The sequence below is a fragment of the Balaenoptera physalus genome (genome assembly GCF_965194825.1).
Source record: "Balaenoptera physalus genome assembly, chromosome: 3".
Lineage (NCBI taxonomy): Eukaryota > Metazoa > Chordata > Mammalia > Artiodactyla > Balaenopteridae > Balaenoptera > Balaenoptera physalus.
The window spans coordinates 162,808,232-162,836,109 of NC_138890.1; the positions used below are offsets into that span (position 1 = coordinate 162,808,232).

The 27,878-nt window shown below is 42.1% G+C and overlaps 2 long non-coding RNA genes across 2 annotated transcripts in view; one reads left to right on the forward strand and one right to left on the reverse strand.

Moving 5' to 3' along the window:
- The window catches only part of LOC309656906, an 88,467-nt gene that overhangs the window by 37,370 nt on the left and 23,219 nt on the right, over positions 1-27,878 (forward strand). The gene's annotated exons all lie outside the window — the stretch shown is intronic.
- LOC309658012 lies at positions 874-27,835 on the reverse strand. Its single transcript, XR_014261997.1, has 3 exons — positions 21,303-27,835; positions 12,736-17,024; positions 874-2,946 (listed from the first exon to the last, which is right to left on the reverse strand). It is a non-coding gene; the product is annotated as an uncharacterized lncRNA (long non-coding RNA).

Genomic DNA, 27,878 nt, shown 5'->3' on the forward strand with positions numbered 1-27,878 from the left:
AGGTAATAACTCCCTCTCAACCAGAGCTCCTGGACGAGCCCTCTGCCCCTGCTTAGCTTGTTCTAACGCACATCTCCCTGTAGCCGGGAGCCACTGGACAGGCAGAGCCCCACCCTCATGTACATTTCATGTGGTCATGTCTGGAAGATCAAGTTTGAGTACGTTTGCAGCAAGGGCATCCCTAAATTGTAACTTGCATCCTCCAGTCGGGGCTTTTTAACTCAGTGTGTAGATTGGTGAATCACAGGCCAGCAGTGCTTTCACTTAGGTGGCCGGGCGCCGGCATCTGTGTGTACGTGCCAGCACACCCCATCTCAAAGGGAGCTCAAGCTCTGTGCACGGAGAGCCAAGCCCACAGTTTACATTCAGGATCCAGAACAAAGCCCTCCACACCATAGGCACGCAGTAAATGTTCTCCGAAATGAATGCAACTGCATGCTTCGTTCTTGGGCTTTCATAGCTGTTTATATGATCTTGTAGCCAGTTACCAAAAATAGACCGAAACGAGAAAAACCCAGACAGATCCAAAAAGAGCATTCGATCAGTGGAGCCTGCACTCCCTGTTTGTGGCCAAAACGGAAGTCCTTTAGTGGCTCTGGGGTCCCAGGACCCCAGAGGAAACTCTTTGTGAAAAATCTCCCCAAATGAGCAATTACATCAGCAGCACTGACGTCCTGCCTCTTCACTTTTGCAAGAGTCTACATCCTAGAGTCGCCTTATTTGCTTTTCAAAGGCTAAGATGCCGCCAGCCACAGCAGATTCCTGCACAGATCTGCTGCAGGCATTGGTCATGGGTCAAAGGGGGGGCCCTTGACCCTGTGCTCCCGGGGCTTTCTCCCAAAGAGGGAAGGCGTCATTCTAAGTTATGAATGTATGTCGCACAATCCTTAGGTCATGATGCGGTACATGTTGCAAGCATTCTGTCACCTGCTTATTTTAACTCATCTGAACTGTGAGAAATTAAAATCGGGGTACCAAGCGGTGCTCATTACTTTGACTAAGTAGTATCTTACGTATACTGACCACAGCCTTTTGGCAGGCAGCCGTTAGCCAAAAAGACATAAACACACGTAGACTGAGAATAATTTTCATTTTATTTCCACTCAGATGTGGAACACAATTTCCACTGATGTCTGTTAAAATAATCTTATCACCAAGATGTGTCTATAAAGAATTCCCTGGGGGTCAGGTTTAGTGATAAGTCATTAGTCCTAACTCATACAGTCAAAAGAATAAGACGACTTAAAATAAGGATTAGAAGAACATTTACCTAAAGAGCAAAAATGAGGAAAAAACGAGCATCTCATAAATTAGTTTGCTAATCCGACAGTTTACGCTTAAGGATTTCATGGACTCTTGCTCTAATTCGCTGTAAGACTGTGTTCAGTTCCCTTGTTAAAGTGTCAGCATTAAAATGTGTTTTTTCAATGGAAGGCTATTTATTAAAAGACGATACACACACACACACACACACACACACACACACAGCTATTGCAGTCCCCACATTAACATGCAATAGATCAGCATAAGTATCTCATGTGTTTCTCGTGAAACTGGTTTTTTGGTTGGCATTTCAAAACACAGTTCATGTTGTTTTACGACAAATAGAGGAAATACTGTCTATGTGGAAATATTCTCCACACTGGCCAAAATAAATAAATTTTAAAATTCAAAAGAAGAGGGTGACATATTTTTCATCTTTGCCTCCAGGTTTGATGAAAATTAAAAGCAGACTTTATAAGCTGATAGTAGGATTTCATAACGGGGGCAAAAGCATTTATAGTGAAAAGAACCCTTCGGGACATTCTTGCACTTTGTGAAACAATGGTTAGGGTGGAATTCGTCTTTCTGCACGTCAAATGTTTAAAAACAGCTGTTTTTTGTTTTGGGGCTTTATTCCTGAAAGAAACTTGTTCCCTCCCCCAAATTTCCTGGCACCCTTAATGGCTTTTGCCCATGCCATTTGGGAGATGCAATTACGATATTCAAACTTATTCATTTATTGTAAATTTCATAACATAAATGAGGCACTCATGTCCATCATTACTGCTACCTGATAGAAAGATGACTCTCACTTTCTTCCTGGCATAGGGAACAATACCCTAAAAATGCTCCTTTTTATTATTGTCCAAAATACATGGAAAATGTTTAGAATAATTTCTCTTTAGATGAATGAGAGGAAATGACCTTTAATTTTAAACTACTTAACCATTTCTAAGGTAACATCTTTGCACAGGTAGTAGGTGAGGCCCTTCAGACTAAAGTCTTTTCCTTCTTTCTTGTGGCTTTGAGTTTTTCTCTGCATTTGGAGCTGAGATTCATTAGAAGACTTCAAGAAACCAGATGTCACAATGTCTATTCAAGGGTTTGAAGATTTCAAGAGTTGACTTTTGTAGTTCCTTTGCTTTGGGGCCTTAAAATATAAGCCTTTTTGAAACTAGATGTGGTTCCTAAGAGAAATGCAGTAAAACAACAACAAAGCCTGCCCCCATCAGTGAGATTCATGAGTCACAGTATTTAAAAAGGTCAAGGACTTCAAGTTCAAATTATAAAACAAGGTAACTTACACACAGGTTGTTGCATTGAAAAAATTTTTAATCTAGTTAGGCAAATTAAAGAGAAATCAATTAAAGGCGGTTATCTGTTTTCAGTTAAGTTTTTGCCACCTAAAAATTCTCGATAATTTTCATCCAATCTCAGTTCTTTATTTAGCTCACAGCGGTGTGGGTCAGTAATTTGGTTTGGGCTCAGCTGGGTGATTCTTCTGTGTTCTCTGCTGCACTCACTCACGTATCTGTGATGAGCTGCTGTTTTGAGATCAGTTGGTGTGTCCTCTGGCGACTGGCTCTTCCCTGCTGGCTTTATCACATGTCTGGCAGTTGGCTGGCTGTTGCCTGGGGCACTGTCTCCCACAAGGCCTCTCATCTTGCAGGTGGGTAGCCCAGGCTGGCATAGGAAGAGAGAGAGAGACAGATGACTTCCACTGCATACTGTTGATCAAGGCAAGTCACAAGTTCAGCCGAGATTCAAGAGATGGAGGAACAAACTCCCTCTCTTGAAGGGAGGGTCATCACTACCACATTGCAAGGGCACAGATGCAGGGAGGGACAAATTTGGTGGCCACTTTTACAATCTACCACAGTATCAAATTGCTAGTTTAAACACAAGAAGAAGCAGCAGGGCTGAGAATGTTTAGAAGCTATGGTTAGAACCATTAAGTTGCCCTTGACTCTGGGCAAGTTAGTGAACCCATTACTGCTATATTTCTCTTTCTAAATAGAAGTAGTCCTGCTGCTAGCTTTCATTCACGGCTTCTGCACAGACAAACTTCTAAAGGATCCCACTCTATGCACTAAGCAGGCAGAGCCTTTGTGTGCAGAAAATGGTGCCCCCCCCTTTTTTTCTTTTCTGTTACGGTTTATTACAGGATATTGAATATAGTTCCCTATGCTATATAATAGTACCTTGCTGTTTATCCATTCTATATATAATAATTTGCCTCTGCTAGTCCCAAACTCCCAATCCAACCTTCCCCTACCCCTCTCTCCCTTGGCAAACACAAGTCTGTTCTCTGTGTCAGTGAGTCTGTTTCTATTTCATAGATAGGTTCATTTGTGTCATATTTTAGATTCCACATATAACTGATATCATATGGTATTTGTCTTTCTCTTTCTGACTTACTTCGCTTAGTATGATAATCTCTAGGTCTATCCGTGTAGCTGCAAATGGTATTATTGCATTCTTTTTTATGGCTGAGTAATATTCCATTGTGTGTGTGTGTGTATCTCACATCTTATTTATCCATTCACCTGTCAATGGCCATTTAGGTGTTTCCATAGCTTGGCTATTGTGAATAGTGCTGCTATGACCATAGGGGTGCATGTATCTTTTTGAATTATAGTTTTGTCTGGATATATGTCCAGGAGTGGGATTGCTGGATCATGTGACAACTCTATTTTTAGTTCTTTGAGGCATCTTCATACTGTTCTCCCTAGTGGCTGCCCATTTTCTTGATTGGACACAGACAAAGGCTTTCCTTTGGATAGCAGAGTGAGAGAAAGAGGAGTCTGGCTCCAAGGTTGTTAGCCTGAGCAACTGGACGGCAGACAGAGTCATCAACAGACTTGGGCAGGACTGTGGGTAAAGCGGCTTTTAGGGAAGCCTAGAAATTCAGTTTTAAATACCTTAAATTTGAGAGATCAGTTAGGCATTCACATGGAGATATTAAGTAGACCCTTGAAGATGCGAGTCTGGGGTTGAGGAGAGCAGTCGAGGCTGAAGGTTTTAATCTGGGAGTCATCAGCGTATAGATGGTACCTAAGGTCATAAAACTAGATGACATCACCAAGTGAGTGATACAGGGAGAGGAGAGGTGAGGTTCAAGGATGCGGCTCCTTGTGCCTCCAATCCAACAGGTCAGAGAGGAAAGATGAAACGAGCAATGGAGGCTGAGCAGGGAGGAAAATGAAGAGAGTAAATGTTCTGGAAGTCAAAGGAAGAAAGCCTTGGAGAAGAGGCGGAACTGTATCAAATGCTGCTAATAGGTAAAGTAGATGAGAACTGAGTATTAACCTGGGATCTAGGAGTGGGGAGGTGATTAAGGACCTTAACCAGGGAAGTCACGGTGGAGGGTGGAGCAAAGACCTAGCTAGTGAATCTTCTAGAGTAAAGGGTAGGAGAGAGATTGAAGACAGAGAGATGAAACAAACATTAGGAGAACTTTTGCTGTAAATGAAAATAGAAGTGAGGTGATGGCTTGTAGGGTGGGTGTAGCCAAATATGCTGGTAAAATGGGCCGGTGGAGAGAAAAATTGATGAGCAGAAGAGAAGAGGAAGAATCATAGAAGCATGCCCATGACTGATGAGAGAAAATGGGTGGGCTCTTGTGACCAAGGGGGGTTGCTGGTACTTGACGGGGGCGCGGAGATTTCATCTAGAGAGAAACTAGGGCAAAGGTGGGCTGGAAAGGCCACAGCTGCTGCTCAGGGCCCCTGCCAAGTCACCTGGGTTCAGAAAGCCCAGAATCAGCAGGTGAAATTGAAAGCCACGTTCCTAAGCCATTTGACCTTCAGACTCACCCAGCAGGTTGGGAAGTAGAAAGCAGGATATGAGGGGGAAATAGACATTGGGGAAACAAAAGGACAGAGATTCAAGGGATCCTAGTCAATGAGTTGAACAGAGGCTGAGAAGTGCAGGCTTGAGACTTTAGAAGATATAATTTCCACGAGTTCATTCACTGCCATCTCCAAAGACCAGGAACCAGGCTACACTTTTTGCATCCTCAGCACCCAACACTGTGTCTGGCACCTAATGGGAGCTCAAGAAATGTTTGTTTAACTCAACAGAACTGTTGTCTTGGAAACAGATTATGGCTTGATGTACTAACGTATAAGATGAGAGAAGAGATCGTAACAAAATCTCTTTGGGTCTTGAGACGCAAATCTCCTGGTCCACTGTATGGTTCTGTAAGCCATAGTATAAAAAGCACATGTTTATATATCCTGCATTATAATATGGACACACACACACACACAGAGCATATATGTCATAGGAAAGCACTTCATTAAATTCGTATGACCATATTGTGAGAACTATCGCTTAATCTTCCTGTATGTGAATTTCAGTCCTGGACATATTAATTTCTTGTCAGAAATGAGGCAGGACTTCCCTCCTTGCACACCTTTATATGCTTTTTCTCTGCTTTTGCCACATGGTGTCATCACTTTAAAGTGCAAGAGAACTGAAGGTACAACTGTAAATGTTGCTTCCTACTTGGTGCTTTCTGCAAACATTTAAAAAATGTAAAAGGCATTCTTTGCCCACAGATGGTACAAAAACAAGAAGGGGGTCAGATCTGACCCATGGCAGTGGTTGCCAAACGCTCACATATATCTTACCGTACCACACTATGCTATACTTACAAGTGTTATAAGTTTAGAATGAACTTTAATTATATTTTAATGAAAGGGCTAAACCTGTACATTTTCATAGATAGAAAATATACCTTGGAAATGCTTCTCAGGAATGCATGCATTTGTATTACAAAATGTAAATGCATGTGACAGCATGCTGTCAAGTCACTTCTTGATTCTAAATCCTGGAAATAGACATAATAAAAGAAAAAGCAAAGACACGCAACTCAGAGAATTTAGAGAATGGAGGAAGGAGACAGGCGACTTTGAGAGGAGATAGGAGGATGAGTACCAGGAGGACAGAAAAGAGGTAAAAGGAAGAAAAATAGGGATAAACATGCAGGGGCAGATTTAACCAGAAGTCCAGCCTTATGATGGAGCCAGAGGAACAAGGGCCGGGAGAAAGTGGCTTTGGGAACAGATGGACTTGATAAACATCCCAGATATCAGTGAGAAAATACCAGTTTGTTTGCGCTGAAAATAAGAAAATAGTTTTGACATTCCTTGCCTGGAGTGAGATCCAAAGAACGGCAGACTTACTGGCCTGGAAGAGAGTTTCGAAAGAGCATCTTAATGGCATACTTTTGTTTTTGCTTTTCTTCCAACCTCTGGAGGCCAACTCCCGGTTCTCTCTTGGCAGTTCCCTGCAAGAGTTGGTGGCTGTGACTTTTGATCACAGTTATGGATGTGAAATCCCTCCTCTTTAATTTAAGTTCACGTTCACTAATTTGATTCTCCACAAATCTGACAAAAAACGGGCACACATTCCCCATGTTAAGATCTTGCATTTATGTAAAGATCATCATTAAGCCTCCCTCAGCCTGCTTTTCTCTGGGCCAAACAACCCCAAACCCCTGGACCTTTTCTCACAGAACTAACTGTACCCTTTACAGCATTTTAGTGTCTCTGGTGTCTTCACATCCTTTTTTAACAGGAGAAACAAACAAACAACAAAAAAAGTGTTTTCTAGCAAAGTTTGGACTAAGGTGAAACACTTAAAGAAAGAACACACAAAAAAGGATTCCCTAAACCTTTCCTGTTTTACTTCTGGCGTCTCAGTACCATGGTGGCTTTCTTCCATAGAACTATAGCATTTCTGAGGAATATTTATTTCGTAAACTGAGTCCACTCTACCCAGGCCATTTTGCCTCTAAACGTGTCTCTGTAATAATCTCAACAACAGCAGCAGTGATAGTGGCATCTAACTTTGTTGCCCCTTGCTAATGGCTCGTCCGTCACCACCCTAAGTGGTAGGTCAGTCATTACGCACATTTTACAGAAAAGCACATGGGCTTGGAGAGGTTCTGGAACTTCGCTGAGATCATCCCGCTCCCGATGAGGAAGCCTGCAGCTGGATCTCTGGGTTCCCACTCTTGAGATATTTCCAGTGCTGTATTCCCTACTCAGTGTCTATCTGTGGATTGTAATTAATGTTATCTCTTTTCATAGCTATTTACTAAATTCATGCTCCTCAGCAAATATCTCCTTCAACAACCCTCCAGATTTATCAAAGTCATTTCCAAATTTATGCTGGCTCTCAGTCTAGAGAATTAGTTACTCCATCTAAGTAAGTAACATCTGCAGTTTTGGCCAGAATATTTCTATCATCTTCATTCCTAATAGAAAAGCTTTAAAAAAAAAGTTGAAACCTGACATTATGGATGTTAAAAGCAATAAGAGCTAACAGTGCATTCCAGGCACTGCTCTAGGCATGTTACATATCTTAACTCCTTTAACCCTCTCTATAGCCCCAAGAGGTGAGTACTCTTGTTCTTTCCAATGTTACAGATTGAAGCACAGAGAGGGTGAATAACATACCCAAGGTCACTCAGCTGGAAATTCGGTCCCACAACTTTACAAGTAGACTTTTTGATTCAAAAAAATATTCTGTGTGTATCTTCTTGCCAATTCTCTTTTAAACAAATAATCCCTTTCTAATAAGGAATTTGAGGGAGACAAAATTGGATCATTTACCAAATGTAATTTACCCATTTTTTCTGCTACTGATAATTTAGGTTTCTAACATTTTGTTATTTGGAAAAAAGCGTTTCTCTAAAGTCATTTTATTTGTATATATATCAGAAGGAGGACTAGCAAGGGCTTTCCAAACATCAAAGTCAGGATAATGGTTACCTGGGAGGTAGGGATTGGGAAGGGGACACAGGAAGCTTCAACCATATTTGTAATTTTTTTCATGGTGATGGTTGTATGCAGCTCATTTTTATATTATTCCTTATATCTTTTTGAATGTTTGAAATTTACATAATTTTTTAAAGAGGTGGGGAAGGAAATGAATATGAGCAAGTATAATATAGTAGGAAGAAATGCTGATAGTCTGGTTTCTAGACCTTGCTCTGCAACAAACCAGCAGTTGAAATTGACTAAGTTGCTCCATCCAGACCTCTTCCCTCAACTAGAAAAGGAAAGCATTTCACTAGAACAGGGGTCAGCAAACTATGGCCCCTGTTTTTGTAAATAAAGTTTTATTGGAACACAGCTATGCCCATTTGTCTACGTATTATCTATGGCTGCTTTTCACTCCACAGTAGCAGAATTGAGCAGTTGCAACAAAGACTGTATGACCTGCAAAGTCTCAAAGATTTACTATCTGGGGCTTTACAGAAAACATTTGCTGACCGCACAGTAGGAAATCATTTCCTTCAGCTCTAATATTTGGTCATCCCAGGATATAGCAGGATAGTCAAGACTTTTGCACCAATGGTGGATTATGGACACCAGTATTCCACACAAACAAATCATTTTAAATAAGCTCATAAGTACAGATAAGATTGAAGAAACTTTAGGGCTTTGGAGTCACACAGCAAAACCCTTCGCTACTGTTCTGGGAGGGTACGGGCACAGATAACCTTCCCTGAAGAGAATACACCTTGAATTGAAGAAAAGGAAAGTCCATAGGCACCAAGCACAGATTCTAGCACCGTCGAGGTGGTGTGAGTTGTGTGATTACTGTATAGTATATAGTTATGCTTTGTGGGTTTTACAGGGATGTTTTAGAATATGAGTACTTGGTCTTTGAATAAAATTTCTCTTGTGAATAGAGGACTCATTCCTCCATTCAGAGCAAGACTCTCACTGATAGAGCAATACATAACAGGGGTCAAGGGCAGGAATTCAATAGAGAGCAAAGACTAGAATCTTGGGGTACACTCTTTCTGCCTGTGGATCTTGGGCAATTTATCTAAACTCTCTAAGCCTCAGTTTCCTCATCTATGAAATGGAACCAAGCTAGTATGGACCTCATTGGGTTGTTGTGAGGACTAAATAGTATAATTCATGGTACACTGTTGGGCATTATTACCGAATAAATGTTAGCCAATATTAGCCAGACGTGTTTAGGGCACAATACTAATTCTGAAATGGGTTTAAAAGCACAGCATCTGGTATCTGTTTCAGGACTAATGAAAGATATGGGAGAAAAATGGAAGGTAGAAGGCAGTTTAAACATATCTGTACCGGGTGGAACATATAAAGCAAAGTTTCCTCAAGGCTGCCGTATGGCAGTGGCACCCAGGAGGCACAAAAGGAAAGCATCAGTGGCATCCCAAAATGAAGCCCATCATCCAAAAGGGTTTGGACAGTCCCTGACTGTTCCATCACAAGGATCTCTTCCTGCCTTCACAAGTTTAACACAAAATCATGACATTGACACACAGCCCATCAGTAGTCATTGGAATAAAAACAAGCATAAACAAAGGACATCACGTAAAGTGTTCACAGTGTGACCTTAGGCAAGTTACTTAGCTGTCCTAGACCTTTATTTTCTCAGGCGACATCACTATCCAACAGACATATCATACAAGCCACATAGATAGTATTAAATTTTCTAGTCACATTAGAGAAAATAAAAAGAAGGAAATAAAATGAATTTTAATAATATACTTTGTTTAACCCAGTATATCCAAAGTAATATTTCAGCACGTAATCCATACTAAAAATGTATCAGTGACGTATTTTACATTCTTTCTTTCATAGTAAGACTTCAGCTTGGTATGTATCTCATACTCACAGCGCATCGCAATTAAGAATGTTGCTGGCTCAATAGCCACATGTGGTTAGCAAACACCATATTGGATTATGTTGGTCCAGGATACACCTGTTCTTCGGAAATCACTGATGCTAATAGTACACTTCAGGGCTGGGGACAATGGCAAGGATGGAAGCTATATGCCATCGGCCCATATATGAACATTTAAGCCACACCAGTTAATGATATTTTATCTTGCCATATAGTAAGAGGTAAGAATTTAAACTCAGAACCCAGGAGGACTTCTATGAAAAGGAACCTCCCATAAGGAGCCCTCAAAGAGACTAAGTGTTAGATTAATGAATGTGACCTTCAGCTGAAGAAATTGTGTTGCTTCTCCTTCAAAGGGAGCTATTGGGTTTTCTTTAATTTCATTCATCAGCATTTTGTAATTGAGCAAAAGCCTGTACAAGAATGTTCATAGCAACTCTATTCATAACAGCCAAAACCCAGAAATAACCCATGTCCTTCGATGGGTGAATGGTTAAACAAAGCGGGTTGTAGACACACCATGGAACACAGCTCAGCAATGAACGAGAATGAACTCTTGAGACATGCAAGAGTTTGGATAGATCTCAAGGGAAGTATGCTGTGTGAAAAAAGTTCATCTCCAAAAGATGACATATCGTATGATTCCATTTACACAACATTTTCAAAATAACAGAATTATGGAGACAGAGTACAGGTTAGTGGTTGCCACAGGGTAGGAGTTGGTGGAGGAGAAATTGGGTGTGGGTACGAGGGGTAGCATGAAAAAGTCTGACGGTCATGGCACAATTCTGTATTCTAACTATAGTTGTGGTTACACAAACACACATGCGATAAAATTGCTTTGAACTTTATGTACACACATGCATACACATACACACACACAAATGAATGTAAAGCTGGTGAAAGCTGAATAAAGCTCTATGGGTTATACCAATGTCAGTTTCCTGGTTTTGCTAGTGTCCTGTGGTTATATAAGATGTAACCATACGGGGAGGCTAGGTGGTGAGTTCGTGGGCTCTCCCTGTTTATTTTGTTTTCAGTTTCCTATGAACCTATAATTATTTCATTTTTTGTTTTTTAAGTGCATGCAGAAAGACAAGGTCTTTAGGAAAAGCAAGAGTTTCTTGGCAAAGCCAGGCTCTGCGGATAGTGGCTCCAGTAGCAAACCCAAGAACGGGCTTCACAGAAGCCCAGTGAAAAAGGAGACATGCACCAAATGTCCATTTCTTAAATCCAGAAATCAACAAAGGGGCACAAGGAGAGAAATTACCGGTTTTCTGCAAACCCAAACAATTCTGATCCCAGACCCCTGTGCTCCAGTTACAGGAGTTTATTGCCTTCCAAATCCACAAAGTATGTTTTAAGGCCTGAATGAGCCAAGTTGTATGCTGCCCATCATGGGATGATGCAACACCTAATTTTAAAAAACCACAGTAAAGTCACAGCAGGGAGAGGCAGTTACGAAACTTATACAATATGATTGTTTTTCTGCTTTCATTAAAAGACAAATTACACTTAACCTGTTTCTTTTTAGGCGCTCTGTTCTTTCAGAGTGTATATTAAAACGTTGCTTTTTTTATTCGTGTTATCCTTTTCCTAATGGTAAAACATTCGTAGATTTGAGGCTTAAGTGTCAGTCTAATTAAAACCCTGAAATTTTGCACAAGTAATGCAGCTTGCGTTGTTTGGTCTGTGCACTTTCTGACCACTGGGGGGCTTCTTTTATTCCCGACAGTAAAAACCAGCAGAGTAGTCTTTCATTTGGAATTTACAAACATCTTACAAGGGAAAACAGAAAACCCAGCGGCCCCTCCAAATACCAAGACTTGAGTGACTATACAGTTTTGGAAAAGTCAGAATTTATGGAAGAACTCTGTGATATATGCTTCAAAGCTTGGTTCCCTATTTTTAAATTTGGCATTCTACCTGATGGAAACGAGCCAGCCACTTATGAAACATGTTCATGCTTTCATTTCCCAGTTGGTGAATGAAGTAGAGCCAAGCACCATCTTTATTTTTGTCCATTTTATTATTAACATATAGAGCTCAGCATATTGCTGTGGTTCAATAAGAGTTCTACAGTCGCTGGCCCCCTGTTCATTATTTAAGATAATTCTGTCCTGCTAGAAAGTGAATTTCCCCAAGTATACCCCCCGTGCCCACGCCCACCCCTGTTTATAGATTTTAGTCCATTTGATTGTAAAGCAAATGTTTGGGAGGAAAGGCTCATATGGCTCCTGGGATGTAACCCAGAGCTTTAGGAGAAGAGGGTTCAGAGTCCAGGTCCCTAGAATGCTGGAAGAGGAAGCTTTTAAGGGGTTTGCAGACTTGGAAGCATATTCTTATGTTCAGGATTTGCCTGGTTCATCCTTAACCCTGCCTGGGGTTGCCCTCTCTCCAGAGATGCCACTCCTAAAATATAGGTCCCATTCCTCTGTTATTTGACTACTGATGACAGCTAGCCGAGCTCAAACACAATACCCAGCTAAGCTAGAAATTGCCATTATTTATCGACTCATTGCTCGATTTACAGAGCTCTCCACATTCTGTTAAAGATTTGCAAAGCACATGCATGAAACAGAGTACATATTTCTTGCTAGCCATCAGTCCCAAAGTTTTCTGGTGAAGCCAATTGAAAGAAGTTGCCATCAAATTTTTTTTTTTCTTAGTTTGAAAATAAAATTGAGAACCAAAGTGGAATATCCTCCACCTATAGCTTTTTTAGGATGGAACTAGGATTAACTGTCCCTGCTCCCATATTCACCTTCTTTGTGAGAAAATTCGTACCTTCTGTGTGTCCGGCGTTGCTCTGCCTCCAAAGCCAAGAGAGAGAAAGGCTTGAGGGTTGGAACAGAGGCCTGGGATGAGCCCAGCGTGGAAGGGAGCAGAGAGATGTTAGTTTGCTTCCAAAGCTGCCCCCATCTTATGGGCTGTGAGTTAAGGCAGTCAGCGGGGCCTTCTGGGAAACATCACCCAGATTTGCTTTGGGAAAGCACGTCAGATTAAAAAGCACGATTGCTAAAAGCAAAATCTCTGGCCTGAGTGCTTAAAACTCAGCGCTCTCACAGCCGTGGGCCCGGGTTCGATCCCTGGTCGGGGAATTCATATCCCACAAGCTGAGCAGCACAGCCAAAAAAGAAAAGAAAAAATCTGTGGCTTGCGCAAAGGTCACCCAACTAGAACCCTGAGTTCCAGGTTTGAGGCCCTTGTCTGCCTTCGAGTGTCCGTGACCTGACCTCTTTGCCATACACCAGTTCCTTGCTATTTGAAATAAACAAATATATTAAATTATCTTGGCTATATAATTTCTAAAGCACGTCTCAGTTTGTAATAGGCACAGCCCCACAATTATTGGGTCTTCCTAGAAAAACAGAGCCCTTAAGCCAAATTCTCTTCCCATGTGATTCAAAGGAATGGTTTGTGCTAAAGACCAATCCGAGAATCTCAGCTAGAATCTACAGGATGTGATTTTTCTTTTAAGCATAAGCATATGACTAACATAAATCCACGAAGACCCCCTGGAGGTGCATAGTTTGAGAGATGAGCCCAGAAAGAACAGAGTTTTGGTGTCTGATATATCCAAGGGAAGGTTCAAGTTTCCCAATCAAGTTCAGTCCCTGTAAGTGAGAAAGGTCGGAGTTCACTTTCCAGCGTGGCCTGACGTTCGTGGGGATTTGATGCGTGTGTTTGTTTGGGGTGTGCCTGTGTGCAGTGTGTGATTTCTTAGAGGCTACTGAGCCCATCGTGAAATAAAAAGCACCAGCCACTGTAGTGCCTGCTACAGGAATGCCGAACACCGCGTAAGCCACAGCTTTATGCAGGAAATTCGATCACTGTGGGCTAAATCTACAGCCAGGTCTGACACAGGCAAGGCTATGAGGACGCTGGGAATAATCTCTCCACATGGTTTTCTCCCTGGGCCCAGTCTTCCCTGACCGGGGCCTCACACGGTCGGAAGCAAGAGCACTGGGTATATCAATCACTCCGTTCTGGACTGCTTGCCTTTCTTCTGTAAAGTCTACAAGACATGTTTTTTTTTTTTTTTTTGCCATTTGTGCTTCTAGTTGCCTAGTCAACCCTCTGAAGAACTGTTGCCAAGGTTGGACTCAATGGGGAGGAAAAGGGGACATGACTGGTACGCAGTGACAAGAAGAGGCTGCCGATGGGACAAGGCACGATAAATGCATCATTACCCAAGCAGCAGGGGTCCCTTTTGGGCCCTTCAGATAACAGACTCTCAGTATTGGAACGTCCTCAAGGTCAGCTGAGGGACCACATGATGGTCTGCTGCAGCACCTCACAATTTTCCTACGAGGTATTTAGATAGAGAAATAATAGTTATTTCTTCCTAGGGGGTCTCCATGTTGCAAGAGAAACAGCCATTTTTATCCTGAGGGGTTCTTAAATGGGCACAGAAAAGTGACAGGGTTTGCCAAAGAGGATAGAAAGTCTACTAGAAATTCAAGTGTTTTTGCCTTTTCACGTATTTTCTTTAAAAAAAAAAAAAGTATCTGGTTTCTTTGCAATAGGCCGTAGTTTATCATGTTCTTATTGGATCAAGAGTTTGCTGGGGATGGGGGAAAAGAGGCTGAGGGAATTTTTTAAGCTCTACTTAAACAGTTAGGCTTATTAATTCTCATGGAGAAAAATATTTATTTAAAGAACTGATTCACTACGTTATAACCTTGTGAATAAACATACCCAGGGCATGAGTATGAGGAGGAAGTACGGAGAGTTAGTGATGAATAGGTTCGGATGGAGGAGGGGTCAGCAGTTACTAAGCACCCGGAGTTGATAGGTATTATCTCATTTAGTCCTAACCCCAAGTAAATACTGTGTCCCCATTTTATAGATGTGGAAACTGAGGCATGGAGATAGTAAGTATAAACCGTTTTGAGTTCATAGAGGTAATAACATGATAGATCAAGGATCAGAACGTAGGTCGGACCGAGGAAACGACTTTCCGGCTCCACACACTACGATGGAAAGAAAACTGGCTCAGATATAGGGTGGGGTGAGGGAGCCGTTCTGAGTTTCAAACCCAGTTCCCTGTGGTTGATTGTATGATTTTAGGAAAAATCGCTTGATTCATCTGGGCCTGTTTCCTGAGCGATTAAAGTCCTTAACTTCAGGCAAGGGCCAAACCTACCTTTTTGGACAAATAACATTTATGCTGCCCACTTTGGTGATGTGAACCAACCTAAGATGTTTTAGCAGATTCTAAGAACTCTCCCCAACACACTCATACCTGCCCCATGCCCCAGCGCTAGGATTGTGGGGAGACCACAGGGCACGGGAATCTGGTCAGGGACAGATTAAGATCTAACAGGGAGCACGTGTGCTTGGGTAGAAATCATCCTCTAAACATCATCTCATCTCATGCATTGTCCACTAATTAATGCATTGAGACATAATTTAAATATCATGAAATGCACACATCTTCATGGTTCAACGGGGTCTGTCTGACAATCGTATACACACAGGTAAACCACCACCCCAAGCAAGTTTAAAACATTTTTCAACACCCCAGAAGTTCCCTCATGCTCCTTTCTAGTCAATTCCAACCCCTCCTGAACCAAGGAGGCAACCACTGTGGTGATTTATGTCGCCAGGGATTCATCTGACATTTTTTAGAGCTTCATACATGTGGAATCTTAAGCGTGAATCCACGTTCAATGCTAGAGGAACATCCATGGCTGCAGGAGTAGATGGCGAGTCCTACCGACCGTGGAGTCAGGGGTGCAAGTTCATGAGATGGGAGAGTGAAGGTCAGAGAGGCTGCTGGTGTTTGTTTCTTCTTTCCAAGAAGCTTATGAAGTCTGGCTCTTTTATAGGGTCTCAAACGATACAGTGCACAGATTACTTTCTCAATGAATATATATTTAATCAGGTGATACTTACACACCTTCTGTGTTCATGCATTCACTTATACATTCATTCATTCAACAAAAATTTATTCCTGTCCAACTATATGAGCCTGAGACTACCTAGACAGCAGGATCACTTACAATTAAGATGCACAGAGTTTGTGCCGTCTGGGGCTCACATGCTAGTAGGGGAGACAAGCAATAAATGCCCTACCACGGAATGTACAGGATCACTTGTGAAGGCGGAACATGATATGAAAAATGAACCAAGGTCACAGAGGACAGAGCTTCCCACAGAGCTGGTTTAAGAGGTGATATCATGTCGCACTTAACCTGCAGCCAGTTTCAAGATGCAGGATTAAAATTGCTCTGTCGGCTGGAGCAGGAACCAGATTTCGAGCCTCGAGGCCATATTTGTTACTCATCGCTTTATTTATTTATTCATGACCCAATGTGCCAAGTAGGGTTCGATACTGTGACAATACAAAAATAAATGAGGCACGGATGCCATCCTCAAGGAGTTTACTTTTTAGGAGTCACTGGTCTCTGGCAAGGCTCTGCTTTTAAAAAAAATGTGCAATTGGGAGCTTCCCTGGCGGTCCAGTGGTTAAGACTCTGCACTTGCGGTGCAGGGGCCGCAGGTTCCATCCCTGGTCGGGGAACGAAGATCCCACATGCCATGCGGTGAGGCCAAAAGAAAAAATAATAATAATAAAATAAAATAATAAAGTAAAAAAATCTACAATTGCTTTCTCCGTTGTCATCGTGCATTGAAAAAAAATGAGCTCATCTCATGCACTTTTTTTTTAAGTTATTTATTTATTTATTTTATTTTTGGCTACGTTGGGTCTTCGCTGCTGCGCGCAGGCTTTCTCTAGTTGTGGTGAGCGGGGGCTACTCTTCGTTGCGGTGCACATGCTTCTCATTGCGGTGGCTTCTCTTGTTGCGGAGCACGGGCTCTAGGTGTGTGGGCTTCAGTAGTTGTGGCATGTGGGCTCAGTAGTTGTGGCACACGGGCTTAGTTGCTCCGCAGCGTGTGGGATCCTCCCGGACCAGGGCTCGAATCCGTGTCCCCTGCATTGGCAGGAGGATTCTTAACCACTGCGCCACCAGGGAAGCCCCATTTTGATAAGTTTTCTTGAGTCACGCCTCAAGCCGCTTTGAATGGGAGTCACTGGACAGTTTTTGGAGATGCACGAGGAACCCGCTCTGCTGGACAAAAGCAAAAACACCTTTCATTCCTGCATGTTTCAGGCACCTCCTGGGTCTCTTGGTCAGTTCCCTGTCAGCAGAGGCTTAAGAAAATAAACTGCGCCCTAGAAGGCACAGTTTGGGGATTTTGACAGTTCCTCAGAAACACAGCATAAAGTGTCCCAAGCTAATAAAATCAACACCCACCTCCCCCAACTCTCTCCCTCTCCCTCCCTCCCTCCCTCCCTCTCTTTTTCTCTCTGTCAAGGTTAACCACGTAGCTACTAGGGGACAAAAGCTTTCGGACGTGTTCCACAGATGAATGTTTGATATCATGGGACAGGACAGGACCAGAACAATCAACTCCTCTTGGGCCAGAACTTTCCCATTAGTGTGTATCAGAAGTGTGCAGGCTCTGATTGCAGCAGAAGTAAACAGGACATAATGGGTTTTCAATAAATGCTGCCGAACCAGACTCCAGGTCTATTTGGAGAGGTTTATTTGACACGCAGAAGCAGCCAGGGGAATTGAGGACAGAAAGGTGAGAAGAGTTGAAGTTCACAAGTGAAAATGAAGGGTGGGTTGTGACTGCACATGCAGACAAAGAGGAGAGACTTCTCGTCGGATGACCAGGCATCTGGAACAACGCCTTCATCCCAAATACCCCAGATTCACTGTCAGAGTCATTAGAATGCTAGAGGCAGAAGGGACTTAGAGAGGTTTGGACTCCTTTTTTTCTGTTTGTTTGCTTGTTTCTTTAAACAAAAACGAAAAAACAACCTGAGGCTGGGCGTAGTAAAGGGTTCAGAATCCCACACTGGCTGAATCAGAATTTGATCCCAGATCATTTTCTAACTCTCTTTGTCCCTTCATGTCTCTCCAATGTACAAAGCCAGAGGGTAAAGCCAGAGGGTAAAGACAAGCATTTGGTGTCAAGAAATTTTAAAAGATGTTTACCTTCTAATAGACTGAAATTGGCTTCAATCATTTCTTTCCCATTTAACCAGAAACAAATTTACCTATACAGTGAAACTTATTTTTCCTTACACTTTTTTAAGACGTGGAAGACCGAGCAACTGAGAAAAAGAGAGAGACTCTAGTCTTAGATGAAACTCAGGGACCCGCCTCCTCTAAAGCCTGGACAAGCTCCAGAACAGACATACCTTGGGAGCCCTTGGTCAGCCTTTCTGTTTCCCAGGTATTCGCTCTCCTCTAACAAGTTAATAAAATAATCAACAAAGGGCTGACACGTTTGGAATACAACCCAACATTTTTTCCTTAGCGCTTTGGTGTCCTGAGTCACGTCCCCTAGAAGCCAAGCCTGAGACCAGGGTCCCAGTGCTTGGGGATTATTGAGGGACTGCTCTTCAGGAAAAATAGGTAAGTGAGTGTATGCGTTTCCTAGAGCTGCTATAACAAAGCACCACAGTGGCTTAAACAACAGATGTTTATTTTCTCACAAGCCTGGAGGCTGGAAGTCCAAGATCAAGGTGTATTGGGTCAGACAGAGAAGGACAAATATAATATGATATCACTCATATGTGGAATCTAATTTTTAAAAATGATATAAATGATCTTATTTACAAAACAAAAACAGACTCACAGACTTCAAAAACAAACTTATGGTTACCAAAGGGGAAACATGGGGGAGGAGGGATAATTTAGGAGCTTGGGATGAACATACAAGCACTACTATATATAAAGTAGATAACCAACAAGGACCTACTATATAACACAGGGAACTCCACTCAGTATTCTGTGATAAGCTATATGAGAAAAGAATCTGAAAAAAAATGAATATATGTATATGTATAACTGAATCACTTTGCTGTACACCTGAAACTCACACAACATTGTAAATCAACTATACTCCAATAAAATTGAAACTTTAAAAAAAGGTGTTGGCAGGCTTGGTTCCTCCTGAGGCCTCTCCCCTTGCTTGCAATGACTGCCCTCATGCTACCTCTTCTCGTGGTCGTCCCTCTGTTCATGCACAGCCCTGGTGACCCGTGGGTGTCCCAGTCTCCTCCTCTTATAAGGACACCAATCATATTGAATTAGGGCTCACTCTAACGGCCTCATTAACTTCATTACCTCTTTAAAGGCCCTCTCCAAATACAGTCCCACTTTGAGGTACTGAGGTTTAGGGTTTCAACATATGAATTTTGAGAGGACAGAATTAAGTCCATAACAGAGAGAGAGAGAGAAGGGGGACGAGGAAGAGGAAGGAGGGGAGACAGGATGTGGTCTCAGGAAAGCCTAGTCTCAGCCTGGTCCATGGCGTGAGGGGGTCCCGGCACCATCAATCAAACCACACAATTGTCCCACCTTGAAGTAAGGAGGCTGGCTCTTCCTATCACCACACCTGTCAGTTCAGTAGGCAGCCCCCAGTGTGTGTCTGGTGGGCAGGGGTCTTGGGGTATCTGCCCAGGCACCTCCAGGCAAGATGGTTCCTGTGAGTCAAGAGCATTTTTTGGAGAGGGTCACACAGGTGGCCTCTCAAGCAATTATGCAGCTGGGGGGCAGCACCCCCATACAAAGAGGGCCTGGGCGAGGCAGCAGGTCTTCCCAGGTCTTCCCAGGCTCCGCTGTTTATTCCAGAAGCCTACCAGTCTTCTGTCTCCATTGGAAGTTTCCACACAGGACATGAAAGGGCTACGGGGGAGGGAAAGAGAGGGTCTGACCTGTTCTCTCCCTCAGCCCGTGGCACCTCCAGTGACCCAGTTGCCCAGGCCTGAATCCTTGACTTCCGGTCAACCACTAAGTCTCTCAGCCCTACCTCTTCATCAGCTTTCAAACCCATCTTCTCTCCAGTCTCACGGCCATTGCCCCAGTCCTAATCCCTATTACTAAAGAGTTTCTTCTCAGATCTCAGCCTCTAATCGAAGCCCCATCCAATTCTCCCACAATAGCCACACCTTATGATGGGCTGCTTTCATGATAGGGATGAAGTCCACTCTTAAATTCGACTCAAGGGCCTTCCCCAATGCAGCTGCTGCCTTCAGCCTCAAACCACGCCCCCAGCTCGTTCTTAACATCCCACCCACATTCAGCTCCTTTTCATCCTTAGACTTCCAACATCTGTTCTCAGCAGGCTGTTTACCCTGCACTCTGCCGGCCACCCCTCCCCCACCCCCGGCCATCAGACGCGTCTCATGTAACACTTTTCCTGGGCAGCCTTGCCCGACCTTCACATTCAGCTGGTTGCCTCTGCTATGTGTTTATTTGCTCCGGCAATAGCACTTCATTGCAGTTGAGGGTTTAGTGGCCCCTGCCCTTACTAGACTGCCAGCTTCTGAAGGCAGGATGTGACTCTGTCTGGTTAGTCATCCCCCCAACCCTGTGCTCCTGCCCTGCCACCTCATAGGGGCAATTCTAACTTTTCTTTCTTATTTTTTAACCTTTTTTTAAATTGAAGTATAGTTAATTTACAATGTTGTGTAAGTTTCAGGGGTACAGCAAAGTGAATCAGTTATATATAGACATGTATATAAGTATATGGGTAACTGAGTATATATATGTTCTTCTTCAGCTTCTTTTTCATTATAGGTTATTACAAGATATTAAATATAGTTCCCTGTGCTACACAGTAGGTCCTTGTTGTTTATCTATTTTATATATAGTAGTATGTATATGTTAACCCCAAATTCCTAATTTACCCCTCCCCCCAGTTTTAACTTTTCTGTGTCTGTCTCCTTATTTGTAAAATGTGAAAATATAACACAACATTCCTCATAGTTTGGAGGATAAATGACTGAATGTGTGTGTACTAGGTGTTACTTAGAACAGCGTTTGGCGCATAGCAAGCCTAGGTAAGCGGTGGTTTGTATCATTTCTATCGCCGGCAGACATAGTAGTCGAAGTTGTATCTCCAGCGCTGAGCAGAGGACTGGTCACGTCCCCTGTAAGATAAGAAAACCTGAAGGTGCTACAAGCGTCCTGGCAGCCAGTTTGGATTAAGCTCACCTTCATCATTTTGCAGATGGCGAAACCGGGGGCGTGTGTGATCCCAGCTTCGGTCTTATCTCTGACTTTACTGGCCTCCAAGGCAAATATTTAATGTTAGTTTATAGCTGACACTAACAGCTTCCGTTAATATTCGATAAAGGCAAGAAAACAAAAATCCTCTCATCAGAAGAGGTGATTAGGTTACGACTAACAATAGTTACACCTCAAGTTAATCATTTTAGAGGGTAAAAATACAATATGGGACGACTGGCTAATTCTCATGAAAGCCTTGCTCATCTAGCTGTTTTAGTAAATCAAGTGCAGCCCCCAGGAAATTGAGCCACATACCTGCATCTTTCCTGTGGCCCCGGGGAGCTCATCCACCACCTCATCGCCTCCTGCTGTCTGTGACCACTCTCCTGGGACCCATGGCTGGACTTCCCTGACTCACCAGGCTGCTGGCTTCCCTGGAGGGAGCCTCCCAGCAGGATCACCTCATCCTTCTCTGGGGCTGCTCTCTCCTCCCTCTCTCCTTCCCCCTCCTCCTCCGCAGAGCCCACCCTAATGCACAGGGCTGACTGAGCTAGCCTTTGCCAAGGTGCCAGGAACAGTCAGCAGATGATTAAAACCTCTTTCACACAGAACACGTCCGGGCCCACAGATCCACAGCTAGAACGTTTTAGAGTTGGAGACCAAACCGTCTCCTTTCCATCTACACAAAGGCAGGAATAGCCAGAACAAGGCTAATTTTTTAAATGCAATTCTATACTTTTCGCCTTTTTCTCAAGGTTGTTCCTATGCCTCTCATTTCTTTCTCTGCCTTCAATCACCCTCTTTTCCCCTCTGGGATTTTTTTTGGTTGCTGCTGTTGTTTTCTTTTTTTCTTTCTTTTTTGTTTCTTGCCCCAAGTCTGGTCTAAAGGAGTTCTGTTCTCATTTCCTGTTTCCTCACTAAGGGTATGATGCTATGTGAACACCTAGCCAGAATTTGGCAGAAAGGCATAAAAAAGCAGAAGGAATCAGACCCGTTAAGTGAGGCTGCCCACCGTGAAAACACTGCTCTGGAGAGTTCCACCCGCATTCACCCAAAGCTCATAGACACAGGAACGTGAGTCATCAATGAGACAGTGTTACCACCCGCCTTTCTCCCCCCAGCCTCCCTAAAAAAAAAGAGGAAACGGCCTCTGACAATGGGATGTATGAACAAGAGTTCCCCACGTGGCACAAAGCATGAGAACTTCTGCCACAGACTTCTGCTCTGCTTAGGGGATGCTGGGCTCATGTTTGGTTTTCAAACCTCAAATCTGAAGAAAAATGTCACTCGAAGTATGATTTGTAGGGAACAATAGAAAGCCTGATTCAGAAGGAAAAACAAAGGCCAAATAGTACTACTGTTATATGACTTCTATGATTTTTTTAAAATAACTATAATTTTAAAAGGAATATTTGGCAATTCAGAGAAAATGAAATGAAAAGAGCAATAATTGCCTTTAAAGCACATAAAGCAATATGATGGAAGAAAAAAAGATCAATTAGCCACACTGGTCAATAAAGCTGGCATGAGATGCAATTAAGCTTGCTCAAAGAAATGTTTGATTAAGGATTACAAAAAGCTCTCTAATTGTGAGGAAAGGAAAGAAGATTCTGAGGTGAGTCTGACAAGGGAGGTTACAATTTGTTAATGCCGCAGATTGAAATGAGAAACCCAACAATTAGAGTTGCTTAGGACAAAACAGCACCATTCTTAAAATGGATAATTATGCTCCTCAAAGGGATATAGACCAGCTTTAAAATCTTTAGCCACGTTCTTTCCAGATATCTCAGAACCATGTGAGTGAATATGCATGGCTAGACCAGGCCTCAACTCACTCCACTGTGAGTGCAGTTCATCAAGGAAAAAGGGCAATTCAGCAATTCAGCAAGCATTTCTTCTCCAAGCTTTGATCCCCTAGGATGCCAAACAAGATCTGCTAATGATCTGTTCAACATCCATAACATCATCTTGGGAAAAATACGATTTTAGGCAAATTGAAAATAGGAAGGATTAGAAATGATTAGACAGTCTATAACTGTAAAACCCATCTATGGTTAAGAACTATGTTTCTGGGACTTCCCTGGCAATCCAGTGGTTAAGACTCTGTGCTTCCACTGCAGGGGGCGTGGGTTCGATCCCTGGTTGGGGGACTAGGACCCCACATGCCACATGGCAAGGCCAAAAAAAAAAAAAAAAACTATATCTCTGTTTCCTTTGATTCCACCAACAATCTAGAAAGAATTAATTTTCATTGGTTATTCGGAAAATGTTAGCGTTCAGGATTGACACACTGAATCCCTTTTCTTTTTCTGGTCTTTTCCGCCCGAGGGGAGACAATGCCTCCAAATCTCAGGCTGATATTCATCACCTTCCAGCCAACAGCTCTTCCCCACAACCATGCCTCCTGTTCCTGGGACCTGTCATTCCCACCTCCCTCCTTGCTGAAGAAAAGCAGACTTTTCTGCAATTGGCAGTAAACTGGCATTTTTCTCTACTTGTATCCTAAAGAAAAAGAAAACCTCTTTCAGAGAACAAGAAGTAGATTCCCCCAAAACAAACTCTTTAAGCAAGCAGTGTGTGTGCCTTGGTTATAAGCCGCAAGCAATGAAAGGGCATATCTATGCATGAAATGGCAGTTCCCTGGGTCTTGTCATTCTCACCAGGGAGGCAGGCTCAGCAAACCAATTAACTAATTAAACCAATTAACCAAATGTGTAATTAACCTTGAGAACAGAGATGTCAACACAAGCCCAACAAAGAAATTACCCTCCTTCTGGAATTGCCTGGTGGCTTTAAGCCTTTTTGTTATCTGTCTTAAAGGCATATCCACAAAGAAAACCTTCTCTGGGCACAGAATTAGTGGCCAAGCAATAATATCATATAGATGGGATGGAATCAAGCCAAGGGCAGTGTTTCCCACCCCCATGACAGTCCATTATCTGTCAGTAAATATACAAGAGTTTTGGAGGACATTGTCCACAGAACACTGGCCAATTCATGGTCATTTCTTTTGAGAACACACATGTCCATTAAGAAGAACAGGGGAATAGCTCGAAATTTTCAAACTAGCCCCTACAAGAAGATGGTCAAGCACCTGGTGATTCAAACAATTGGTCCTAGGAGAACAGGAACCAAGAAAGGGATGACAAAAATGTTTGTAGAGGTCTGATCTGTGCACAGAAATCCCCGGAAAGATGAACTTGTGCAAATGTAGGAACACTTGGCTCCGTGCAATTCTGTGGAAATTCATCTCTGCCAAACAGTAAATTCACGCCTTTCCATAATCACTTTTAAGTAGCTCACCCTATAAAATTTGGGTTTTCAAGTAGCTTCAGGAATGTTATTTAGCATTAATGATGTAAAAGACACTGAGCTAAGCCTGTTTTCTTTTAGTAGCTTAGCTTATACTTAGGGGGAAAACTCAGAAAAAAAAAGTAACCTACAAAAATTTATGTGTTAAGAACTGAATAGATAATATAGACTAGAGCCAAATATCTAATGACTGAGGGAGAATGACTGAGTGAGGCAGACTGAGACTTAGACCACTACTTATCCCATTTCAGAGAAACCAAAATCGTGATGGAGAGGTGCATACAATCAAACCATTTGCAGGGGAAGTGAAAGCTAGAGCATTAGGAAATGGGAAGCTTATCAGGAGAATAAATATGTATGTGAAATCTCATACTGGATTTTCCTGTTCCTTTTGCATAAAAGATGCAATTTTCGACATTGACCTCGGCCAAGATCAAAGCTCACCTGTGCTAAGTCAGCACACACTTTCTAATCCTTAAGTAAAAAGATACACTTGTGAACAGTAACACTCAGCCAAGTTCACAGACTCTGCACACAATCAGGGACTTAAAGAGTAATTTATAACCAGGCAAGGACGTTTAAGGAACCATGTTTCATTCTCTATACCAAGGATCCCGTTCCTGCCCCAAGTGCACAGCAAGCATGACTTCAATTAACCTCTCTGGGCCTCCATTTCCCCATCTGAAAAAAATGAAGGGGTTTTGGAATAGAACATCCTGTCATCCTTCTCATGGTTCAGATAGACTGTTTTTATTTTCCACCAATAAGGGATGAGACTCTCTGAGAGCAAACACTCCTAATACTTTCGATCAACCAGAACACTGAAAATTTGGTCCAAAGAACCTTTCTTAAGATAAAGAGATAGCATTTCCCTAAGAATAATTCCAGTCTCGTTGAAACTTTAGCCAGGGAACTTATCAAATAAAGAAACCACCTAGTTCCAGACCCTGGGCAGAGTCCAAGAAAGTCAAACCCACGGCCTCATGGGAATTTAGAATTACACAGTTGTTCGTCAGGTTGAGAGTAAAGAATGTGAAGTTGTTTACCCGAGATTCTCCAAGACCATGTGAGCTGGGGCTCAGTGTTTTACAATCATATAATTGAAGAAAGCAAACTTCTAAAAAAACGATGTGTATCGTCTCCTAGAGGCTGTATACTGCCGAGTGAAGCACCGATCCTCACTCAATGTGCTCTTGTTTATCTCCGCCGCACCCCCAAAACAAGATGGCGTGCACACAGGCCGAGTCTCGAGCATGGATGGATGGTGGTAATAAGAGGATGAATTCCAGTTCTAAGTAAGGTGCTTCATGCAAATAAAACAGATTTTGTTCTGTCTGTCTCTATGCAAATCAAGTGCCTTAGTACTGACATGGTATGGATTTGTTAATAATTGTAATGTTTGATGTACCATTAATATTACATGTGAGAAGTTCAAATGTTTTAATTCCATTGAATAAATTCTGAGACAATCAAAAAACAGATTAAAAGTAAGTCCATGATAAATATCATTATGTGTATAAAAACATGGGTTAGTCTGTTTGGTAGATTGGGTGGCTTATAAACAACAGAAACTTTTTTCTCACAGTTCTGGAGGCTGAGAAGTCCAAGGTCAAGGCTCCGGTAGATTTGGTATCTGTTTCATACATGGCCATATTCCTGCTGTGTCTCTACATGGTAAAAGGGGGAAGGAGCTCTCTGGGTCTCTCTCTTTTTTTTTTTTTTTTTTTTTTTGAATTTTATTTTATTTATTTTTTTATACAGCAGGTTCTTATTAGTCATCAATTTTATACACATCACTGTATACATGTCAATCCCAATCACCCAATTCATCACACCACCACCCACACCACCCCGCCGCTTTCCCCTCTTGGTGTCCATAGGTTTGTTCTCTACATCTGTGTCTCAATTTCTGCCCTGCAACCGGTTCATCTGTACCATTTTTCTAGGTTCTACATATATGCATTAATATACGATAATTGTTTTTCTCTTTCTGACTTACTTCACTCTGTATGACAGTCTCTAGATCCATCCACGTCTCAACAAATGACCCAATTTCATTCCTTTTTATGGCTGAGTAATATTGCATTGTATATATGTACCACATCTTATTTATCCATTCATCTGTTGGTGGGCATTTAGGTTGCTTCCATGACCTGGCTATTGTAAATAGTGCTGCAATGAACATTGGGGTACATGTGTCTTTTTGAATTATGGTTTCCTCTGGGTATATGCCCAGTAGTGGGATTGCTGGGTCATATGGTAATTCTATTTTTAGTTCTTTAAGGAACCTCCATACTGTTCTCCATAGTGGCTGTATCAATTTACATTCCCACCAACAGTGCAAGAGGGTTCCCTTTTCTCCACACCCTCTCCAGCATTTGTTGTTTGTAGATTTTCTGACGATGCCCATTCTAACTGGTGTGACGTGATACCTCATTGTAGTTTTGATTTGCATTTCTCTAATAATTAGTGACGTTGGGCAGCTTTTCATGTGCTTCTTGGTCATCTGTATGTCTTCTTTGGAGAAATATCTATTTAGGTCTTCTGCCCATTTTTGGATTGGGTTGTTTGTTTTTTTACTGTTGAGCTGCATGAGCTGTTTATATATTTTGGAGATTAATCCTTTGTCTGTTGATTCATTTGCAAATATTTTCTCCTATTCTGAGGGTTGCCTTTTCGTCTTGTTTATGGTTTCCTTTGCTGTGCAAAAGCTTTGAAGTTTCATTAGGTCCCATTTGTTTATTTTTGTTTTTATTTCCATTACTCTAGGAGGTGGATCAAAAAAGATCTTACTGTGATTTATGTCATAGAGTGTTCTTCCTATGTTTTCCTCTAAGAGTTTTATAGTGTCCGGTCTTACATTTAGGTCTCTAATCCATTTTGAGTTTATTTTTGTGTATGGTGTTAGGGAGTGTTCTAATTTCATTCTTTTACATGTAGCTGTCCAGTTTCCCAGCACCACTTATTGAAGATACTGTCTTTTCTCCATTGTATATCCTTGCCTCCTTTGTCATAGATTAGTTGACCATAGGTGCATGGGTTTATCTCTGGGCTTTCTATCTTGTTCCATTGATCTATGTTTCTGTTTTTGTGCCAGCATCCTATTGTCTTGATTACTGTAGCTTTACAGTATAGTCTGAAGTCAGGGAGTCTGATTCCTCCAGCTCCATTTTTTTCCCTCAAGACCGCTTTGGCTATTCGGGGTCTTTTGTGTCTCCATAAAATTTTAAGATTTTTTGATCTAGTTCCATAAAAAATGCCATTGGTAATTTGATAGGGATTGCATTGAATCTGTAGATTGCTTTGGGTAGTATAGTCATTTTCACAATATTGATTCTTCCAATCCAAGAACATGGTATATCTCTCCATCTGTTGGTATCATCTTTAATTTCTTTCATCAGTATCTTATAGTTTTCTGCATACAGGTCTTTTGTCTCCCTAGGTAGGTTTATTCCTAGGTATTTTATTCTTTTTGTTGCAATGGTAAATGGGAGTGTTTCCTTAATTTCTCTTTCCAATTTTTCATCATTAGTGTATAGGAATGCAAGAGATTTCTGTGTATTTATTTTGTATCCTGCT